This window comes from Ischnura elegans, chromosome 11 (genome assembly GCF_921293095.1).
Source record: "Ischnura elegans chromosome 11, ioIscEleg1.1, whole genome shotgun sequence".
Lineage (NCBI taxonomy): Eukaryota > Metazoa > Arthropoda > Insecta > Odonata > Coenagrionidae > Ischnura > Ischnura elegans.
Genome location: NC_060256.1, coordinates 72,537,176 through 72,559,138, shown reverse-complemented (window position 1 = coordinate 72,559,138; position 21,963 = coordinate 72,537,176). Strand labels below are relative to the sequence as shown.

Below are 21,963 nucleotides of genomic sequence, written 5' to 3'. Positions count from 1 at the left end.
CATCGTTATGAATGTACTTGTGGTCTATTAGTTGAACATATTTCCTATCCAATGATGCATTAAAAGCTTCACCCCCTCGCTCAAGGGTTACAATCCAAATGTTGCTTTAGGTAGGTGAGGATAGATCTCTACCCATATCAAAGTTCTGTGAATTCCACATTAGCTGGATAAGGTGGCCAGTTTCTTTCCCTGATTTACCTTATAATGGAGGATTTTTCCTGGAGAGTCCAAAGAATTTACAAAATTCTCTAACTATTGAAATATAATGCTACTTTGGCATCTCCTAGAAGAATGTTCACATGGTAATGGTTCCTTGAAAAAGGGAAGAACATTGTCCTTATAATTTAATCTCTTAATAAAGGAAATGATATATACAGCTTTGGACGGAAGGAGACCTGTTTTTATTTGCTGGTGTATGAATGTCTTATTGAATTTTAACTAGGGATGGATGGATCCAGGATTTTTTTCGCATCCTTGATTTTCGGAGCGGGATCTTTCGGATCGGATATTTTTGGATCCAAATGCATTTTCAAATTCCTGACGCTGAGATTGATCTGAGACCCGATGACTGAGAGATTGACGCTGAGACTGACTGAGACCCAATGATTGTTCAATCTCTTTGGAAGAGTCGCACTATGTGCCGGTCGTATTTTGCCTTTTTTATTTTCCACGGCTGAAATTCTCCTACGTAACCTCTGCGAGAGCTTTCCAACAAAACTGTTCATGAGTAGGACAAGAATCACATGCGACGGTGCATTCGAAGATAGAATCGGAACTCTTTCCACCCTTATGGGGCATTGCATTCACTGAAGCTATTATTTAAAATTTCGGTTCCAGATCCGATGTCTCCCACTAGTTTGGATCTGATGTATCCGATGGAGGGTAATATCCGTGGATATTTGGATCCAAGGTATCCGATCCCACCATCCCTAATTTTAACCCATCAAAACTCTAATACTGAACTGTGGGTGCTTCACTGCGTTTTAGGAGGAAAACTCATGTTCTCATTCTTTACAGCATTAGCACTAGTAGATGAAACCCAACCTTCAGCCAGTGAGAGAAAAAGAGAGGTAGTGCACTAAATTGAAGCTGAGGATAAAGTCCTCCTTGGAATTATAATATAAATTGTTTATTACTCCAAAAAATATAACCACAAAATAGAAAAAATTACGTAAAACGGAGTAACTTTAGGTAGCCATTAAGGACAACCTGTTTTTTGGCTACCATCATTACATAGGGTCATGCTGACATATAAACATTTAGGCACAGCATTTGAATTGAAGTAAGTACGTACCGTATTTTCCGGCGTATAAGACGACTGGGCGTAAAAGACGACCCCCAACTTTTTTGTTAACATATATAATTCGTGCTATACTCTCCATATAAGACTACCCCTTTTCCAACGCACACTACCGGTAAATAAAAAACATCAGATTTGATTTCAATATAGAAATTTTTAATTAATATGCTTATGACATCATGGCATGACATGATAGCATGAAAACGGTCACTAATAAACATGGAGGTGAGAGTGGAAGGGGGAAGTAGGGGAGGGTTTCCGTAGAGCTCACGTGGCCCCACGGCCGTTATTACCACGTGACCACGTTTTGAATTCGTTGTCTTGGCAAGTCAGGAGCTCTCGTGATCCGTGTGATGTCTTTAATTTTATAAAGTGAAAATGAAGCACCATCGTAGTGTTTCGGGGTGTGGTGCCCATATTTCGAATGGGAGGTAGTGTACTGCCTTTTGCTTCGTATGTCAGTGTTAAAGCCAGTTGTCTGATTTATATTCCGTGCTCACGCGCCTGTTAATGCATTGCATTCACAACTGTCCTCTGCTGATTGTGTTGAAGTGCCTCCGACCGTTGGTTTAATTGTCTTGCTTGGTTCTCCCTTGGCCTCCTTTTAACATGGAAGTTCACAAAGCCTGGTATATTAGATCTCAGCACTGGGTTAGGGTTAGGGTTCTGCAAATGTGTGAAGTGTTTGTTCAGTGCGGCCACCCCTCCTCCTTGCTGCCACATTCCCGGCGTATAAGACGACCCCGACTTTTTAAAAAAGATTTTAGGTGCTAGAAAGTCGTCTTATACGCCGGAAAATACGGTACATGTATTACATTGAATTATATCATAGAAAAAAATCCTCCATACTTTGCATTCTGAACAACCAAGACTGTATATTTTTCATAATTAAGACATTATTTTTTTGCTTTCAGACATGAATCAGGTAATAAGTTGTACACTTTTGGGCCTATAAACAAGAAACAGCATTTATACAACATAAGATTAGGCCTTGGTAAAGTAATGCGTGGTCTTTGTAGGGTGAAGGAAGGACGGTTTTATAATAATAACCCCGTGTTTCCACTTCTCTTGAAAAATCAACGTAAAACCTTGTGAATAAAAAGATGTCTCGAGGGAAGGAAGCCTATCCTACAAAATAAAGGAAAGGAACTTTCAAGACGGCTCTTTTTTAAAATTACTCTAATTAGCCTTTTTTGCAGTACAACAATGGATCTTATAGAATTTTTATGAGCTGCACCCAAACTAAATACACCGTAGTTTAGCCTGGTATTTACTAGAGCGTTATAAATGAGTTTCAAAAAATATGTTGGGCATTTGTTACGGATGAAATAAAAATTTGATATAGTTTGCCTCATACTATTTGCAACATTTTCAGCATGTTGACGCCATTTAAAACACTCATCCAGGGTTATTCCAAGATACTTGAAACTAGACACCCGCTCTAAGGGCAAACAACCCAAACACTCATTCATGTGACAATCCTTTGAGTGGTAGTACAAATCCCAGTCAATTATATACCTGTTACAAATATTGTAGCAAGTGTATTTAGTTTTATTTACATTCATTTTTAATTTATTTGCCTCTAACCAATTCCTAAGATTAACCAAGTCAAATTGCATTTTGTTTTTTACAATGTCCCAATTTTCTGCTTCACTTGTCTGAAAAACAATCTTTAAATATAATTTGTGAATATATTAAAGCAAGTTACCTACGCATACTAGATCTGGGATGCATTGCCACTGAGAAGTACTGCTTACGAGGGGCGCAGTGGCACAGCGAGGGGGGGTTTTGGAGGATAAAATCCCTCCCAGAGCTCAGAGAAATTTTAAGTTAAATCTATTTTACTTAATGACTCAAATGCTGCATAGTGCGAAAAATTAAAGCCACTGAATCAAGAAATATTTCAATGCATAAACAAGCACTCATCTAATTCGTCACAACTAAGAATTATAGAACAAACATGGGGGCATCCTTCAGTAAAAGTCACTCCTTGATTAAGGTCCACTATTTGAACTTGTACAGCTCTTTCAAGTGATTGACAGAATAGTTGAATGATCCATTAATTGGATTAATATTGCTTATAGAATAGTGTGATAAAATATCCCTCAGAAGGCCATAAAACTTAACATTTTTCTGGCGGAGGACCCCCGCACCTACTGCCTACCCTGGCGGGTATACCACACCCCAAGGCACCCCAGTATTAGTTGAGCCTAAAACCCCCTAGCCTTAATTTCTAGGCATTAAGGCTGGGGGGGGGGGGTTTAGGTGCAACTAATAGGGTATGTGGGGGTATGTCAATACCCACAAGGATAAGCAATAGGTGCTAGATTAATAAATTGTGGAATTTTAAGATAAATGATTCAAAATGGTGAATTTTAAGGCTTTCTGGGGGATATTTTATTAATCCTTACACTATTCTATTATTAATATTTATCCAATTAAGTAAAATGGATTAAACTTAAAAATTGCTCTGAGGGGGGTTTTATCCCCCAAAAGCCTCCACCTCACGGCACCACTGCTGCTTACCACCACGGCTCCGCGAAAATTAATAAAGAACCCTGTAAAATAATTAATCAATCCTCCCTATAAAAACGACCTTATTCCGCCCATGACTCTGAAATTTATATCCTCCTTGATTATCTAATTATATTCCATAAATATATGAATCACAAGGAGTTTTAGCTGGGCGCAAATAAAACATCGGTAAAAAGGTATGGCTCACTTATAATTTTGTTTGTAATTTATCAGTTTCAGAATTAATATTTTATCATATTCTCCAATCAAATATGGATCATTCCAATTATTCTGATTCCTTCTAGATTTTGTAATAAAATATGCCTGTATTTTGTGGGCAGTTTATAGTTTTATGGCCTCGTGGGTAAGCAATAAGTCTCGCGTCAAGTTTCGAATGCAGTCATGAATGATACAATGGAACCCCTTTACATATTGCCATTGAGTATATATTGCATTCATTGTGTTTTGATTACATTTATGAATATTTCCATGAATAATATAAAAGAGGATCCTCAATACCTCTCTAAATAGTTGTCACCCACTGCCCATATAAATGGGTTTACAATTTTTAACTTTTAACTGCTATTCCTTGCAATTACAAACATTACGATGCAAAAATAGGAAAAAAAGTTGATCGCATTGCACTCAGCACTGCGCCGCGGACTTTTTTTTAACTGATTGAAATGCAGCCGAAGTGGCACCAGATATCAGCCTTTTGCGGGATATATAGGGCCTCCTGTATGGAGTCTCCTTGGATATTGCTATGGTGCAAATCGATTGTCATTTTTTTCATCAAATTGTTTTCCCTGAGGAGGCACTATCCTCCAGCTGCAGGCTGGCACCCACTTCATCCACCAAAAACAGCAAGAAAACAGAATCGATCAGAATGAGTGCGTGAGTATCACGTCTGGTTGCTGATAGTGTCGGAGCCATGGTCGGAGATTTTCCTGTCGTGAACTTCCTCCTCTGTAATTTGTATGCTAGGTGATCTCATTCTGCGGACCTTTATTTGGAAAATCTAGTGCGTGGCTGTTTTAACAGGTAGAGATATAATATTTTTAACGTCGTTGCGATGCGATGCTTGCGCGACGTATTTGAATTTTCATTGCTAGAGATTTTACGTTGATCGTTAAAAAGGTCTGTTGATTTTTTTTCGTGTAATGAATTGATATGCGATTTCAGTGGGCAGTAGAGGCAGTAACGTGCAAATTCTCTTCGCGTAAGTGTGTCTAATGGGGCCACTCCAACCCGAGGGGGAGTGGCGTATTCCAGCCATTTCCCCGATTGAATTATTTCCGACCTGTTTTGAGAAATATATTTCCTCAAAATAGTATGTTATTGATCAAGTCGCCAGAACTGTGAGCAGTCCTGTTTCATTTTGTAATTTTCCTCAATTTAAAAGGGAGAATGTGTCCGTTTTTTTTTTGTTCCGAGTTTTTATATCGTTATTGCTCAGAGGACTTTGGACTTCTTTTCATCATAGAGTGGAAATATTCGATAAAATGATGAGCAAATGTTTAAACCCATACCACACATTGCGTTGAAAGAGTCTTTGGTGTAATCTAAATACTTTCTTTTAAGCCTGGACTCGATTTGAATACGCTCACCGGGGGATGTAACAGGGTTGCTGGTGAACGTTAGGATTGTCAAATAGAATCCAGTTAAAGAATTTTTATGAATATATCGGAATTCCCGATGAAATTAGGAAAATCGGACATTGGCAAGCTTCAATCGTGCTGTTAGTCTTTGTAAAACTAATAGGTTTTTCGTCAATAAACTGGTTTTGCGTAGTCATATTTTTGGTAATTATGCAGTTCCATGACACGCTTTTTTGTGATTTTTTACTTTTAAATGCTGAGAACAAAGTCCTGAATCCGGAAGTATTATTTTTATGACGGAAAGGGCGGTAAATTAACCAAAAAAATGTGAAATTTTTTTTTTATTAAGGTACCTATTATAAATGAGGGTACCTATTTGAAATGTTCTTCATTTTATGCCGTTAAAATTACCTAAGAAATCGCACTGGGCTACTTACAATTTCTTTTCGTATCGCCTTTGAATTACTTTTCTTTTACCCACAGGTATGATGGCATGGCCTCGCCAGGATATTTTAGACAGTGGGGGAAGGGATAGCGACAATATAGCTAATATCATCCCTAATGGGCTGTGAAGTTGGATCCTTAAGGCCTGGTTACACGGTACATTAACACGTAAGTAACGTAACGTACGTGTTAATGTATAGTGTAACCAGGCCTTAAGACATTTTCTCATTGTAGCTCGCGGCCACAAGTGCAGTAAGCTTAGCTCAGTCAGTCCACAGCCGTCCGCTGTTGACCATCACGTTTCCTCCCGCCTCCACAACAGCGCAACGCACCATCCCGTAGACAACCAAAGGTATTCCCTTTTTCCTTTTTATTACAATGCAATCCATATACCATTGATAACCGACGCCAAGGTTAAGTATTTATGTTTGAGCCCCGGCGGCGTCACCGCTCGGGGCCGGTCACGATATGTTTGCTGCCAGGACCGGTGACCGGCATATTATTAGAATAGGGAAATATGCGTGAATTTTTAGTTCCAGCAATTATGCATGAATTTTTGCTACAATCTGGTGTATCAATATTATTTATTTCAAGTTCATTTCGTGTAAAATTTTGCCATTTCTACACCCATTTTTTTTTATTATGACGAATTTCTTGAGGTGCCAAGCGTAAAATTTCGTAAATTGAGTGTAAAACATATACTAACAAGTGTCTTTTAATTAGGAACGTAAAATGACACGTGGATATAATATTATTTAAAAGTATTGAAGTGATTATGGATTTTCTAAAATAATTCTTATCTGTCTGCAGTAATCACGTAAGATTAACCTACATTTTTTGAAATTTCCCTAAAAAAACCTAGGATTGTGCATGCATTTTTCTGCTTTGATTGACTGCAGACACTGTCCGAAACCGGTGATCTGTAAGAAATTTTTCACTCACTTAGCTAGTAGTGAAATCAAGACTATAATTCAAAAAGGCGTATTTTGGAACGTTCAGGAAAGCTAAACCTAGCATTCAGCTATAACATTTATCGTCTTGAATGTTAATGGGAGAAGGCTAGAACTGATTTTAAATGGCTCTCGTTGCCATGCTTTCTTCTGGAAATACGATCAGTTTAAAAAATAAAATATATTTGAAGTTGATAGATATGCACGTATTAGAATCATTAGTCTGAAAAAAGTCATTTTAATTCAATACGTTTTTCATTTCTTGAAAAGTAAATTTTTTAACTATACTTGCTGTCACGAAACCAAATGGAAGTAATGTAATGAAGATGATAGTTAGAAAAATCCACACTGGAAAAATCATTTGCCTTGACCTGAATTCGATCTCTGGTATCAAGAATATCCAAAACTCCGCAGGGGAAAATGACTTGACAGTTCAAGTGGTTGAAAACAGAGCACAAATTCGGGAGATCTGGACTCTAATCCCGGTCGAGGCTAATTATTTTTCCTATGTGGAATTTGCGCAATGTAAGGGCACTTATGGGCGACTCAGTTAATACCACTGTGATACCTTTTCTGGTTCAATCGTTGTCTTTTACATTTTCAGGTTTGACAATAAGTGGAGCGATTATGGTGAGCAAGTGTCTGCTGAATTCCTCCGTGGCTTACGTTTTAACGCGGCGACTACGCGGAGCTGCAGTGGATTTCTTGCTGGCACTCGGTACCCGAGCTTGAAAGTAAAGTGAATAGGTCTTTGATATGAAGAAGTGGGGACCTGGATATCTTGTGTGAAGTATTGATATCGAATGACTGTTTCTTTATTGTAAACTTTTTTCAGAAATAAAAGGTGGAAGAATAATGAAGCCTTTTTTTACTCAGCATCAACGGTACTTCGGTTGCGCAAGGTAGTGTGGTATTATTTTCCATTCCTTCTTTATCGTGATGTATCTCCATCCATAATGTTACTGTTTTTGTAATTGCTCAAGGGACTGAAGTTGAGACTCAGAGTGAGATAATTTTCGTACCTTTTAGGCTTGTTGAAACTTGAAACTGTAGCAGCTATGCTATGATAAAAAAATTGGTAAATTCCTTATATAGGCAGAGGCAGTGCTGTAGTTGGGCCGGTACGGTGTACCCCCTAAAATCCAAACTCGTTATAAGCGTACCGGTTAAAATACCTTCGCGGCCGGATGTATAATACATGTTCAGGTGTTGGAATTTTTTGTGAGTACCGCCTAAATTTTTTTTCAAACTACAGCAATGGGCAGAGGACATGTGAGGAAGGTTCACTGGAAATGTGGTGGAGAAAACTTGCAAATAACGACGTGAGAAATGAATTCTTACGGGAAAAAGTTACGGTAAGATCGACTGCATAGAAAAAAACTGAAGTGAGTTTTTGTAGGTGGACATCACAAGTAATTATTTTAAGAGTTCAGTGCTGATGTCAGCCAGTCCAATTCTCTTAGCCTTCACCTTGCGTTTGTTTCACACGTTTCGGTCTGCTAATTATAGAGCTCGTTACTTTCCTGCGTTATGGTTATAATCAGATGAAAAGCGAATGGTCTAATGCAGAAATAATGCTGAGGTCTCATGTCCCATGAAATTGTGTTCCAAAAGTTTTCGAAAATAAAGTTCTTGTCTCAATTTCGACTATCCACGATTTCTCACGGAAACGATAAAAATGAATGGTGTAATGCAATGGCGCTGCAAGGGGGGTTTTAGAGGACCCCCTACTCCCCCCGAGCTCAGAAATTAAAAAAAAATTAATCCATTTTACCAAATTGGATTAATAATTCTTATAGAATAATGTAAATATTAATAAACTATCCCTCAGAAAGTCGTACAACTCATCACTTTGAACCGTTTACCTTAAAAATGTTCTGGGGTAGGCTCCCTCCACTTACCTCCCGGACTCCTTGCCTAAAATTGCCTATTATTTGCTCTAAAACCCCCCTAGCCTTAATTCCTAGCTGCGCCCGTGGTGTAATGTCTTGGATACTTCCGTAGCAACAGCGTTGACGTAGACGAGCAAGAGAAATGTTTGGTTGGCAGCCTTTTGAACCATTTGGCACTTCAAATTAAAATCATATGGTCTAAAATACCACCAAGATGGCAGCCCTGAATTATCTGCAAAAAAAATGGCACAGATGGCGATCTGTCACTCAAGCAGTTGAATTTGTCCTACGGTCATCCAACGATCCAAAATGGCTCCCGATAATATGGAACGGATCGTACAGTGAACCTCGAGTTTGCGAACCGTGTACGGAAATGATGAACTGAAGGCAAAAGCTCGAAAATTTATTCTAAGTCCCAAAGCCTTCTTCACTGAGAGAGAAGAATATCTTGGGGTAAGCCTGCCTCAAATCTCTCGGACAGCCTAACTCGGTAAATTTTTCACGACTGAGTCCATGCTTTTGCAAATGATAAATAAGTGCCGAGCCATTTCTTTCATAGAACCCCGGCGGCCTGGGAGAAAAGAGGTGGAAGTATATGGAAAGATTATAAAGGATATTGGATCGATTCCTTTTACTGGCAATATTTTTTTTACTTTTCGAAATGTTTTTAAAATAAAATTTTATGGAAATCTCATTCTAATATTTTGGCCGTGTGTTAGGGACGGCGTGAAACTTTCTGAAAGCCATTAAATAATAATATCTTGTCCCCAGAACGACCCAAATTTTTTCCGGCGGGCCTGGCGGCCGGCCGGAAAAAAATCGGGCAGTTTTCGGAAAAAATGTTTATAATTATAGTTTTCTAGACGTTTCGCGTCTGCATCTTTCCCATAAACACTGAAATTTGTTACAAAGTTAACTTGTAAACATTATTAATTCTAGTTCTTGAAATAACCAATAGGTGGCGTGACGTTAGAATTTGGCTTTAGTCTCCGCTAAGTTCACCGACAAATGGCATATGCCTTCAATTTTATTGAACAACTCTGGTTGCGGAAGAGTGAAAAAGCGGGTATTTCAAATAAACAAATGAAACGAGGTATACGTCATTAAGTTGCTCATTATCCGAAAACTTTACGCCAAAAATGGACTCTTATCACATAAAATAACATAAGACTACACAATTCGAGATGCTTCAATTTTGTTGCCTGAATTTCACTTTAGAATTAGTTTTTTTTATTTCTTTAATCCACTTGTTTGATATTGTACAGTTATCACCTCTGTGATAAGAGTTGATTTTTTAAGGTATGCGTCATTGCCAAATCATATTTACTGATATAGGAGCTTCAATTTAGTGTAGAGCAGAACTGAACTTTGTTACAGTTATATGCGATCGTTATCCAGGTTCTGCCTAATAACTGGAGTCTACTCCATGCACATACTGCGAAATGAATTACAGTTTATACTGGTTTATACCATACATCAATATTAAGCTCATCAATTGTCAATCTTCCTATAATTTTTTTATTACTTTCAGGTATTCAAATTTCCTTTAGCAGAAAGATGAAAGTGTAGCTAAAAAAAACAGAATCTCAAACGATGCCCGTTTCCCGATTCACCATACATTTAATATTGGGTGATGTTCTATGTCCCAAACCAGGAAAGCTCGTGACTGTCGAAGAACCTTAAACCAGTGGTATAGATAATCAGCGTCTATCTGCACATTTCTATTTTTCCATTGAATACAGAAATAAAAGATCATGTATTAGCTTTTGAAAAAGTCCTTTTAATGACCATGATATATATATCAGAGTTCACAGAATTTTAACGAATATCATAATGAGAGTTAAAATACCACTTCTGAAATCTTATAAAGGGATACGAAAGCAATTATAGAGAATGGATATTGGGTGGCAAACGAAACTACTCGCCTTGAATATACCATTTATTTAATGTACTTATTGTAAGCATTACAAAGACAATACTCACTGTTATGAAAAAATTAACATAATGGATCAATAGAGGTGAAAGATCATGAACAATATCTTAAATATCGCACTTGCTAACTTTGCTTCAAAATAACTGACACGACCGCGGGAACACGTATCAACCGACTAATACTGCCTAGCTGTAATGGAAAATCAGAAAATCAAGTATCTAATATTTTTCAGGGATAAGTATGATCAAATTGAACTTAACCTGTCACTTAAGGTCTTTGACAAATGAGTTACCAAGCAGTTCTTTAATAGTTTTCGTAACTGTATTTCTAACCAAAACTGGTCCACTCTCGTTCCATAAAAAGTGGATATTACAGCGTGAAAAATAAGGGTAACCTTATGAGAAACAGTATGGTATATTTCCGGGTTCCATACACCTTGTCATTTTGATAGCGACGTTTCATCTACTGTGCTATAGTCGTCCTCAAGTCAGGCTGAAGTTACCTACCCTACTGCGAACCGGAACGCCGCGAAGACTTACATCAGAAACATGTGCAACAGTTGAGGAAAATTGGGTCACTTTATTTACCACCAGTTTGGTCACTAACAATAATTTTAAACGATCTGGATAGTACAAAATCATTACATGTTGGAAAACAAAAGTGATATGAAAGTGAAAACATGTTGGATTTCTTTATTATGTTAATATTTATTCAGCAACAAATCAGTCTCACGAATCAAAAGTCTTTGGTGGCATATAACATGTTGCGTATCTCCAAGAACTTTCATTGACCACGAAGCGGCAAGACCTTGATAGAGACGACTCCTTTTTGCTTATTGATAACCCTGCAATAAAAGAAAGGGAGAAGGGATTAAAGTCTGAAATCGAACATGCCAGCACTTGAATTGCAAAATCAGGGAGGTGAATGAGCAAATAATTTTGTTATCAGTTCGCCGTAAGTCTATAGCTTTTCTTTCTCACAACCGGTAAAAATAAAACGGTTGATTTCGCTATGGGAATGTCTTTCAGGTTTTTTATCATCAAGCATATTTATATGGAGCGAAGCCATATTATTTTGTAGGAACAATGAGACATGGTATTGACACAAAAGCTTATATTTAAATTAGTAAATCAAAATCCCTAATTCATAGTAACTATTGGTCCTGCAGGGATATTGTGCATCTATACATTTTGTGTTAAAACATGCATAAATAAAAAAATTCTTCCTCGTAGTATTATGAAAGGAGGCGCGCGAGTTTAAAATTAAATATTATACTGTATCCCCACGATTTTAGTAATAGGTTGGTTTCTTACTCTTTGATTACCGAAATCGGCATATTATTACTCCTGGAGTACGTATTTCAAGCTTTTAGATTTTTTAATGACGATATTATTTTTCGCAATTAAATGAAAATTGAAAATTTTCAAGCGCACGAAAACGCGACGGCTAAGTATGAAAAGGTGGGAAAAGCCCGTGTGACGTCGTTCTGGTTCCGGCTGCCGCCGGGTGAGGCCACCTTGGTGCGATGCAATGAGCGCCGTTACGATGCAGGCTGCTAGCTGGTAGCGCTTGGCTTAAATAAGGCTTATTAATATCCTATCAAACGAAGGAAACTTCCCGACCTTAGGCAATTTCCATAGGTGATTATTAAGAGACGTTTCCGTGAGCTCTGTGCCTCCTGCATGCATTGGTAACCTCAGACGATGTAAAACTCCTGACTACTCGTATAGCTCCTAGGTCTCTGTGACGTCACGTGGAGTGGCATCGCATGGGCGCCTATCTCGCCTTTTCATATGAGGTTAAAATTGACCATTATAACATTCTTCTATACTGGGATTTCTAAATCCAAATAATTTGTATATTATGAATACACTAATGGTGGGTAACGAATCTGCAATCAATTAAACTACCCTACTGTGAGGATACAGAGCCAGAAATCTAATTTTCCCTCCTGAAGCATATAATAGAATTTTTTGTCATACTTAAGATTCTGTGAATTCTCGGTATTTAATACCATTTCCTCTAATACCATGAATAAATTATCGAGTTCAGCAAATATTTTTACTTTGATCGAACTCTGTGCCATAAAAAAAGAAACGAACAGTTTTCATTCTTCACGCACGCTAAAAGATATATAACTATTATTCTTGGAACATGCGACTGTTTTGATTGAACTTCAACCATATCTGGGAAAAAGACTGCAAAAACATCGCAAAATGATCGCGACTGATGGGCCCAATCAATGCCTTTGTAATGAATAAATTAATTTTATTACCCCAACTTAAATGTACACTTTTTTTAACAACACAAAATAAAGAGGAGCTTTAGGTAGCATCAATGGTCAAATAAAAAACCAGCGTTGAAGCTATGGTCCTTAAAAAAATTAAACTCAAGGCAGGCCAGAAAACAAAAGAAAGTATATGTAATTTTCTGAAAGATTATCCTTACGAAACCTATATGTGACAATAACATACAATATACAAGAACAAGTAAACTTATGGACGAAATAAAATAAAATTCTTTTTTCGCCTTTCACAAGAAATATAAATGTGACTTAATGCGGTAATTATTATCGCATTATAATCACTGGGTTGTTCAAAGAATTATTATGTTTCCATCAGTCGTAAACGACTGGTCTAATGGAGGTCAACTAGGGCAGCGATCACAAAATACTCCCGGGGCACTTCTTGGATCAAAGCAGAAACTGTGAGCGAATTACAGTAAAACAATGAATGCAAGCAAATTGCGATTAATAATATCGATAAACTTACGTTGCTATAGACGGTGAAGACTAAAATTTCAGCTATGGAATAATATTAAATACATAGAAGGAGATCATTTGGGATGATGAAACCTGAATTGCTTCATGAGTGAAAATAGGAAAAGAAATCCAAACAAAAAATATATAATGCCCATGAGTAAATTAGTCACGGCGCGGTATCGTTGAGGGTCGCATCTGTGAGGACATGCACGAAAGACGTCCGCTCGATTCCAAATTGATAGAGGCTACTTCAGCTTATAAGTTAACATAAGTATACATAGAGATGAGAAAATGGTTACGTTACATACGTCACCATAAAAATGGCCAATTCAGAGAAGGAGTTATCACCAGAGCGAGGCAAAAGGCGACGTACCTACTTGTCAAGAAATACTCTGGTTTTTAAATGCAATCAGTAATAAAAAATTTTTTCACAGAACACTATGAAAACTCAGTGTAAGTGTAAGAGGAATTTACTAGTCCGCAAGTCCGAATACCTCGCTACATGCAAAAAAAAGTAACCCCTGGCGCATGTGATTGTGGTAGTAACTATTACTAGGAAATCTATGAGGTTGAAAGCATTCTTGGCAAAAAAATAGTCACCACCTGGCTTATATCTTAGAGGTGGATCGCAGAGTATCAAGTGGATATAGACGTAGCTGTCAATCGCCAGATAGTTAACCTGGGTTCCGTAGCCAATCCATATTCCATTCGGTAGTTAGGCTGGTTAGGCGTCGCCGTGAATCTCTTGTGTCTTGTGGGTTGCTCTCCTGTCAAGGAAAATTGGTTTCAGGATATTTTACGACGCATGGGAGTGGACTGTTGTGGACAAATTATGGATAAATTGCAATAACCTAAAATATTGTAATATAGATACCTAAAACAAAATCAAAATCACTACACACATATAGAGTAGAAAGGTAAAGAACAAACCAACTTTTACCCAATTCTGAGGATGAGGCTGAGAAATACATTGGGGCTGATTTCGAAAGCGTGGAGGGAACTGCAATACATGGATTAACGAAATATTTCGATTGCTATTAAATGACCAACAAAATATAGAGTTTTTAGTAAACCATGAGGGTGCGTTTAAATACGATCCAAGGCAGGAATATGAGAGAAAAGGTAAGTAGTAAGACAAGGGTGCGCTCATCCACCAGGAACTTTTCAAGTTCAGTTCGATAAAGCAAGTAATAAAATTTTAAACTCCAGGAGTGAATAGGGAATGCTAGAGAAAAATTATAATGCAAAGTTTCAGAAAGAGTCAGATGGTTTCGGGGAAGATTGGTATAAATAGGAAAAGTAAAATGAGCATATAACGGCTTATAATCAAGGAAGTATAAAGTATTAAAAAAATAACATTTTAATAAATAAACCACGTTTCATTGAGAAGAAGAAAATAATGCCCCTTAAATTATTGAAAATTTCAAATATGATTGATGAGAAAGTTAAAATACGTTTTAGAAGAAAATACATTTCAGATATCAAAAATGAAAAACGTGGTGCTCGTGCATGATCAGGTGAGGACTGCAAAAGCTACCCTGGGCAGAAAAATTACTGCTACCATTTTTCAACATTGTAGAAATGAAACTCATAAAACTGTATTAAGCCGTGAAAACATTGAAGCTGAAAATTTTAATGAGGCTCACCATCAACTGACATTTCAAGGAGAGGAGTAAAGGTATAAACGGATGTGACTGAGAAACCAGTGGGAATGTATTACAAACATTTTTGAAGTGGGCAATAGGAAGAAGCTAAATGAGTTCTCGGAAGAAGAAAATAAATAATAATACAGGCCAACAATGAAAAAACTTTTTTACTGAAACCTTATTCTTATGTTTTTAAAGTTGCTGAATCCAAATATGATGATTTTAAAGTTGTATCACCCACCATTTATTCACATTTTACAGTTAAATTTATGAAATCAAGCAATATTTTTAGAATTTAACAGCTTTTTTATAGTTTAATAAAATTGAAAAAGTAGGTCTAATGAACGAAGATAATGGGGGATTACTGTTGGTACTTCACTGAGAAATTCAGCAAGCGATTCATCGCAGAAAAAGCTACACAAGAAGCTTCAAGGAAAAAATGGAAAGAAAATGTAGGCCAATTCCAGTTGACAAGTGACCCCTGTATTATCACGCTGTAGTAAATACAAACAATTTTATCACGATGCATTGAACAGTAAATACAAACAATTTTATGATGTAACACAGTGTTTCATTGATTTCCCTATATACCGTATAGGAGTATTAGACTAAATATTAAATACATATTGCTTGGAAACTGTGGGTGATACAAAAAAACTAAGGCCAGGTTTGGATTCGGCACAAAAAAAATCTATAAAGATCAGCTATTAAAATAGAAAAAAGTTTTCAAACAAAATTCTTTTGTTGGCCTGTGTAATCTAACCATGGATCACAGAGGAATCTCATATCATATGGAAGACATCACAGGATTGCGAAAACTTAATAAATATGGAAAAGCCGGGGCATAATAAGAAATGAAATTTATACAAAATCGAGGAAGGCTAGAGGAACGTGGATGAAGGATATGCGAAGATGAACAAAAAATTGTGCATTGACAATCTGCCGAGAAGTGTCTCATAGGAATACAAAGAACAACTTCAAGAAAAGTGGCGTAAAATAAACTACACTAGAAACAAAAAAAGAGGAATGAAACTGAATACACAGTGTATGGGTGGCAAAATATCTGGAAGGGTCGTACATCAAAACTCAGCACGAGAGCAATAGAGGAGGACGGTGACATTGATAACGATAAAATGGGAACCACAATTTTGAGATCCCAAAGGGCATTGCCGAGTAAGAGATTGAAAAGTCCCCCCTAACGGATTTTTCCCAGACTTGGGGCATAGGATTTGGGATCAAATAGGACTGACCTCCCCACACTTCCAGTCCGCTAGAGGCCCACCAGGGCCGGCCCAACCAGGCCCACCAACCTAGCTCGAAATTTCTATTTCCACTCTTTTTTAAATATCTCGAGATAGAAAGCATATTTTTCAATGCAATTTGCGCCATTTGATGTCTTTCTTAATGGAGCAGATGCCTAATTTTGTACACAACTTTTCAGGGGCATAAGGAGAAATGGCGTCGATTTGAAAATTTCAAACGCTAGTTTTTATAAAATATTTTTGAGAGGGCCACAATTAAAAAATGTGTTTCGAAGGAGTATATAAATACCTTTCGGCTAATGCAATGAAAAAAGAACATCTAGGTGGTGGTACACCCCGAAAAAAAATATAATATGCCATTTTGGCCATTTTTTACTGTTTTTCCCGTGACCTTTGCCCCCACAACACCCGTTTCATACCATCTTGCACATATTTAGTCCTCTCACTAACGCTCAAACTCATACCGATTGTAATTCCAACCTCAAGGGACAGAGCTTTGTGGATGCTGGTGCCGAAAATGGCTTCAGGACTCCGAAAACCTCCGAGTAAGCTATTTCAAATAAAAAAATTCCACACACCCAAACCCCTTCCCCAATCCTTCAAAGCTGAGAATAGATTTAATTTGTAAGTGTACGAGATTTATCCTGCGTCCTCGAGGACCTACTAGTCAGATATTCCAAAATGAAAAAACTCCTTGAGACTACCCCAACTACGCTAAACCCTTGGGATTTTATCATAGGCTAACGTTAGGCCAGTGCTAAAATGAAGAGTACAAAATGTTCAATTTTTCAACTTTTTTTTTAATCTAGATCATTTTTGAATGAAAATATTATAACATGCATCAATGAAGATTCAGAGGATGACGAATAAAATTGTATAGTGAAAATTCACCAAAAATCGATGTTTGACCAGATATTGTTTATTTTTCATAAGTTTTTTTTGTTATTTGTATGCCAAACAGTAAAAAAGTTTTGCATAATTTTTTTATGAGGACCGATTTGGATTTAAAGAAGAAAAGATAAGAGAAGTAATGATGGGTCTTATGCTGCACGTAAGATAACTTAGAGGAGCGCCCTTATTTTTTTGTGCATATGGCTTTTGACGTGGATTGGAATTCAATTCTTGGTAATCTGAGATAATCTGGAGAGCTCAAGGGTGACTGAGGAGTTTTACGCAAAGTTTATATAAAAACCAAGTGGCTGTGATAAAATCTGGACCCAGCTATAATAAAGCAAGATTAAGGAAAAGAATGAGACATGATTTCTTTTCTTCCGTAACTCCCTATGTTAACACCAAGACAGCCCCTGATAAAATCAAGTGAAAGGCTTCAGGAATAAAGATCCATGGGAAAAATTAGCATACTATGATTATGATCTCACGGCTGAGCTTTAAGCCACCGACTGCCTCCACCGGAAACCTAGTTGACTCGGGAGAGCATCAACTTGAAGTTTTCTTACCTGTGAAGCCAAATAACCAACGATGGGCGCAGCAAAAATAGTTAGTAGAACAGCCCCGGCGAAGAGAGATTTCTACAAAAAGAAGAATCTTCCTACAGCTGAGAGTACATAGAAGTAAGGAAATAATTCATCATATGCTACATATGAAGCATGTTTCTCTATAGAAGCGAGGCTTGGACGTTGAAAGCAGAAGAGAAGTCCAGAGTGCAAGCATTTGAAATGTGGTGCTACCGAAGAATGATGAAGATAATATGGATCGACCGTGCAAGAACTGAGGAAGTACTAAGAAGAGTGGAAGAAAAAATAAGTCTTCTAAAAACTTTAGGGAGGAGACGGTAGGCCACTTTATGAGACATGATGGCCTGATGAAAACAATAGGAGAGGGACAGGTGAAAGGGAAGAAGTGTAAGGGACGGCCACGAATGAGTTGCATAGAATAGGTTATAAAGGATGTAAAAGAGAATAAATTCATTGATACGAAAAGGCTTGCGGATAGGAGAGAGAAATGGAGAGCTATGTCAAACCAATCTTAGGATTGTTGAATAATGATGATGATTATGATGAACCAAGCCGATTAAAAATTACCCTTCCAGACAGCGGTGTCAGACGGCATAAAAGAAACAGATAAGTAATTGAAGAAGATTCCGGTAAATATAAGCGCGGCAATGGTAAGAATGAATGAATGTAATAAAGTTGCAATACCAATAGCGGAGCACTGATCTAACCTGCTAAGTCTCCATTCTACAGCTGATGGGTTTTATTCTGCCTAAGTCGCACTTGTCCCGTGGTAGGAAGGCATCATTCGTTCTAGACATCTACTACTCCATTGGTCAGCCGTATTGCAGCGTATATCTCCTCATTTCCATGCAATACATGTTCACATTGCCAATGAGATGGAATAAATATCTATGAGGGTATATTCTTACATATTAAGTAAACTGGCACAATTCATTTATGTCGCTATTGAATTGCGAGAACCTGTTAACGATATCAAATCAATTTTGGAAATTGTGGCCAATACATAATAGGTTTATCAAATATTTTATTTTGCATCATACCATAAAAAGTAACATTTAGAATATTATTAGACTTCAATTAGCTGCTCCCTTCATGCTATAGAGCCAATTTTATTTATGAAAAAAATCAGCAGAGTTATAAGATATTGATAGTAATGTTTATGATTGCTATCGGATAAAATACAGCCTGTAAAAAAATTAGGAGAATTTTAATACGAAATTATTGTGAAAATCTAACCAATTATCAAATATTGAACTCAAGAAAAGAGAACGACCCGACTTTGCGTAAAGTAAACTCTAGCCTTAAATATAAAAAAGAATATGCTTCCATTAAAACCCTCGAAATTATCATGATCTTAGATACTGAAAAGCGAAAAAAAGGAATCTTTAGCCGATAACCTGAGATGGGATCCGATCCATTAAAGGCTTCATTTAGTTAATCGCGCCCAATTTTTAGGATACATAATTGCCGCAGTATGCCACATCGCAAATCCATCAATCAGCAACGGATTTGCATTTAAATAGGTATTACAAATATGTCGAAAATAATGAACTATCATGCCTATTGGTTACAATGAGTCTACTACAACCTGTGGAATTTAATATAACTAATAGGAATGAAGTCAAAACTCCAACGAACATGCTCCAGAATGGCATTTTTAGACTTTCATCACCGATTCTGTAAAACTTCCGAGGTCGCAATTAAATAGGAACCCACAGGAATGAATGGATAGAGGGACCTCCAGGAGGCACGGATATTCAAATCAGCGTATTTTTTCCAGTAACGGTATTTCATTTGTAAGAAATAACAACGGACAGCTGAGGGCATTTCCACCATGAAGGATAGAGAGAAACCCGGCGTCGGTATTACCCTACTCTTAACGAAAAGCACCAAGAGGACCACGCCTTAACGTCCCGTCTGACGGACGTAGTGTGGTGCTGTATGTGTCCTCCACGCAAAATCAAGCAGGGATTGGGTAACCTCCGAGAATTTTCACCCTCCCCCGGGAATTGAACCCACAGCCCACGGGGTGTAGAGCCAAATTTTAACCACCACCCCACTTTGATACTCCTTTTTTTTACTAAGTTTCTAACAAAAAATGTAACGATGCATTCACGACATATAAATCACATAAAAAGAGGAGTGATAACAGCTTTAGATAACGAATGTAAATATATGCGCGATTCTTGAGTCAGTGAGAGGAATATTCGAATTAATAGCGTCGATTATTTATAGTAAGTCAGACAAGGCAATAATAAAGCATTAAATGATACAAGAACATGTTTCATGAACATATACCGTGAATTTTACAATATTCGAAGCACAGGTCGAATGATAACGGAAGTATTTAAGAACAAGGAAGTCAAGTACACATAAATATATTTCGTTATCCACAGCGAATACAACAGCTCCGGCCGCGCCGTTTGACAGTCTCCGATACCTCTCTTGGAGCCACGTTCAACACATCGTGAACACTATTTCCACCACTTCTACGCATCAAATTGGCAAAAAGATAAAAGCCTCAACGAGCACATCACGTAATCAAGTACCATTGCCTAAACCGCTATTCTAAGAGCACTGTCGAAAATTAGCCATGTGACAGCTTGTACCTATCAACTGGCCGTTGGGAGTAACACATTTCAAGTTCTTTGAAAATAAAGATTCAAAATAGGAAATTATTCGATAAATAATATTCAACACTTGCGATTACCTACCTTTCAAGTAATTGGTAGTCAAATATTAGAAGTTTGCTTTAATCTTCGCCTTCAAATACACTTTCAGCACTGAATAACACATAATAAAAGGCGAGAAGGCGGGTTACAGCCACACTTCTTCCTGCCAGTCGCACGACCCGCTGCGGCGGGAGGCTAGCGTTACGCCTATACTTACTTAAATATTTTTTCTTTCTTAACTTAAAGGTGACGCCTTCCGAATCGACCAGATCTTTGCCCCTCGAGACAACGATTTCCACTAAATTTTTCAAATCGTCTTCACTTGGTTTTTAAACACCCTAAGTCCTTTTCTAATCCATGGACCGGTTTACAAGATATGGCAATGTTGTAAAACTACAATTTTACAAAAGCGGCTTATTGATAGACGTCGTGTTATATCTCCAGAAATAACGAAGATAAAAAACAAACAATTTCTCATTTTTATGGTCTTTTAACTTATGTAATCTAATATACTAACTGTAAATAATAATAAAAATGGAAGTGGCATGGAGATGGGGACATGGAAAGGAAATAACTCTGCTCTCCATACATGTCGAGATATTAGTACTACGAATGATTCTACAACGCTTATAGCACAGAGGGAAAATTGATACGTGCCAGTTATTATACGAGTATGATCAGTATTAGCGGGCTCTAGATAAAGGAGAGTTAATATTCAGCGGGAAGGAAAAGAAAAGTATTGACAGGTTAGTCCTACGTTTACAGACTTTATTTTGATCGGTCAGAGCGTTGCATGGCGCGTTCCCACATGAAAAATGCTTAATTCCCCTTAATTTCTCATAGATGTAAGATTTGTAATTTTTTACCTAAATCAGAACTCACCACTAGTAAGGCCCTCATGAATCATAAATATTTAATCCACCGTCAATCTTAGGATTTATTATATATGTAATCCTCAACGAAAAAAACTTGATAAAAATCAAATGATAGGATAAGAATGTTCATTATTTTATCTAGTACTGAAAATAGCAACCTGAAACTGAAATTAAAAATATTTTAAAATAAAATTAAAAAATCTTCGTTCATTCTTTTATTTTTTCATGGTTCAGCACAGGAGATTTCAGGGGTCCTGGGCCTCTCTCACGCCACAGAAAATAGATTTTCATTCTCCTCGAACCTCTAATTATTTTTTAACAAAATTTCTGCACAATGGTATTAAAACTGCATGTTTGTATAAAGGGCAAACGAGTACAGACAATAATTCACTTTTGCAAACAACATGAAAAGTATCATACCTCATTAGCTGGGTTCAAATGAAAGCAGACCCACCGATATTAGTATCCTCACTTCGCGCGTCTCGTAGCTCATTTTCTATCCATTATTGTCCAGCCTGTCTTCGCCTCCTCTGTAAAGTATTTCCTATCTCCATCCCATTAACCCTTAGCCGGTGACGTGCGGTCTGAGAGACCGCTGCGTTTCTAAAATTATGAATATTTTCGAAATTGCTATTTCAAAA

At 37.3% G+C, this 21,963-nt stretch overlaps 2 long non-coding RNA genes across 4 annotated transcripts; one reads left to right on the top strand and one right to left on the bottom strand.

Annotated features, from left to right (window-relative positions):
- The first annotated feature begins 4,648 nt into the window (after positions 1-4,648).
- Positions 4,649-7,651, top strand: LOC124168307. Its single transcript, XR_006866900.1, has 4 exons — positions 4,649-4,855; positions 5,896-6,024; positions 6,091-6,208; positions 7,411-7,651. It is a non-coding gene; the product is annotated as an uncharacterized LOC124168307 (long non-coding RNA).
- Positions 7,652-11,190: 3,539 nt separating this feature from the next.
- On the bottom strand, positions 11,191-20,621 carry LOC124168084. Of its 3 annotated transcripts, none has more exons than XR_006866838.1 (3): positions 20,490-20,621; positions 13,996-14,159; positions 11,191-11,475 (listed from the first exon to the last, which is right to left on the bottom strand). It is a non-coding gene; the product is annotated as an uncharacterized LOC124168084 (long non-coding RNA). The 3 variants fall into 3 exon arrangements; XR_006866839.1 differs by lacking the exon at positions 20,490-20,621 and adding an exon at positions 18,483-18,684; XR_006866837.1 differs by lacking the exon at positions 13,996-14,159.
- Between the last annotated feature and the right edge of the window lie 1,342 nt (positions 20,622-21,963).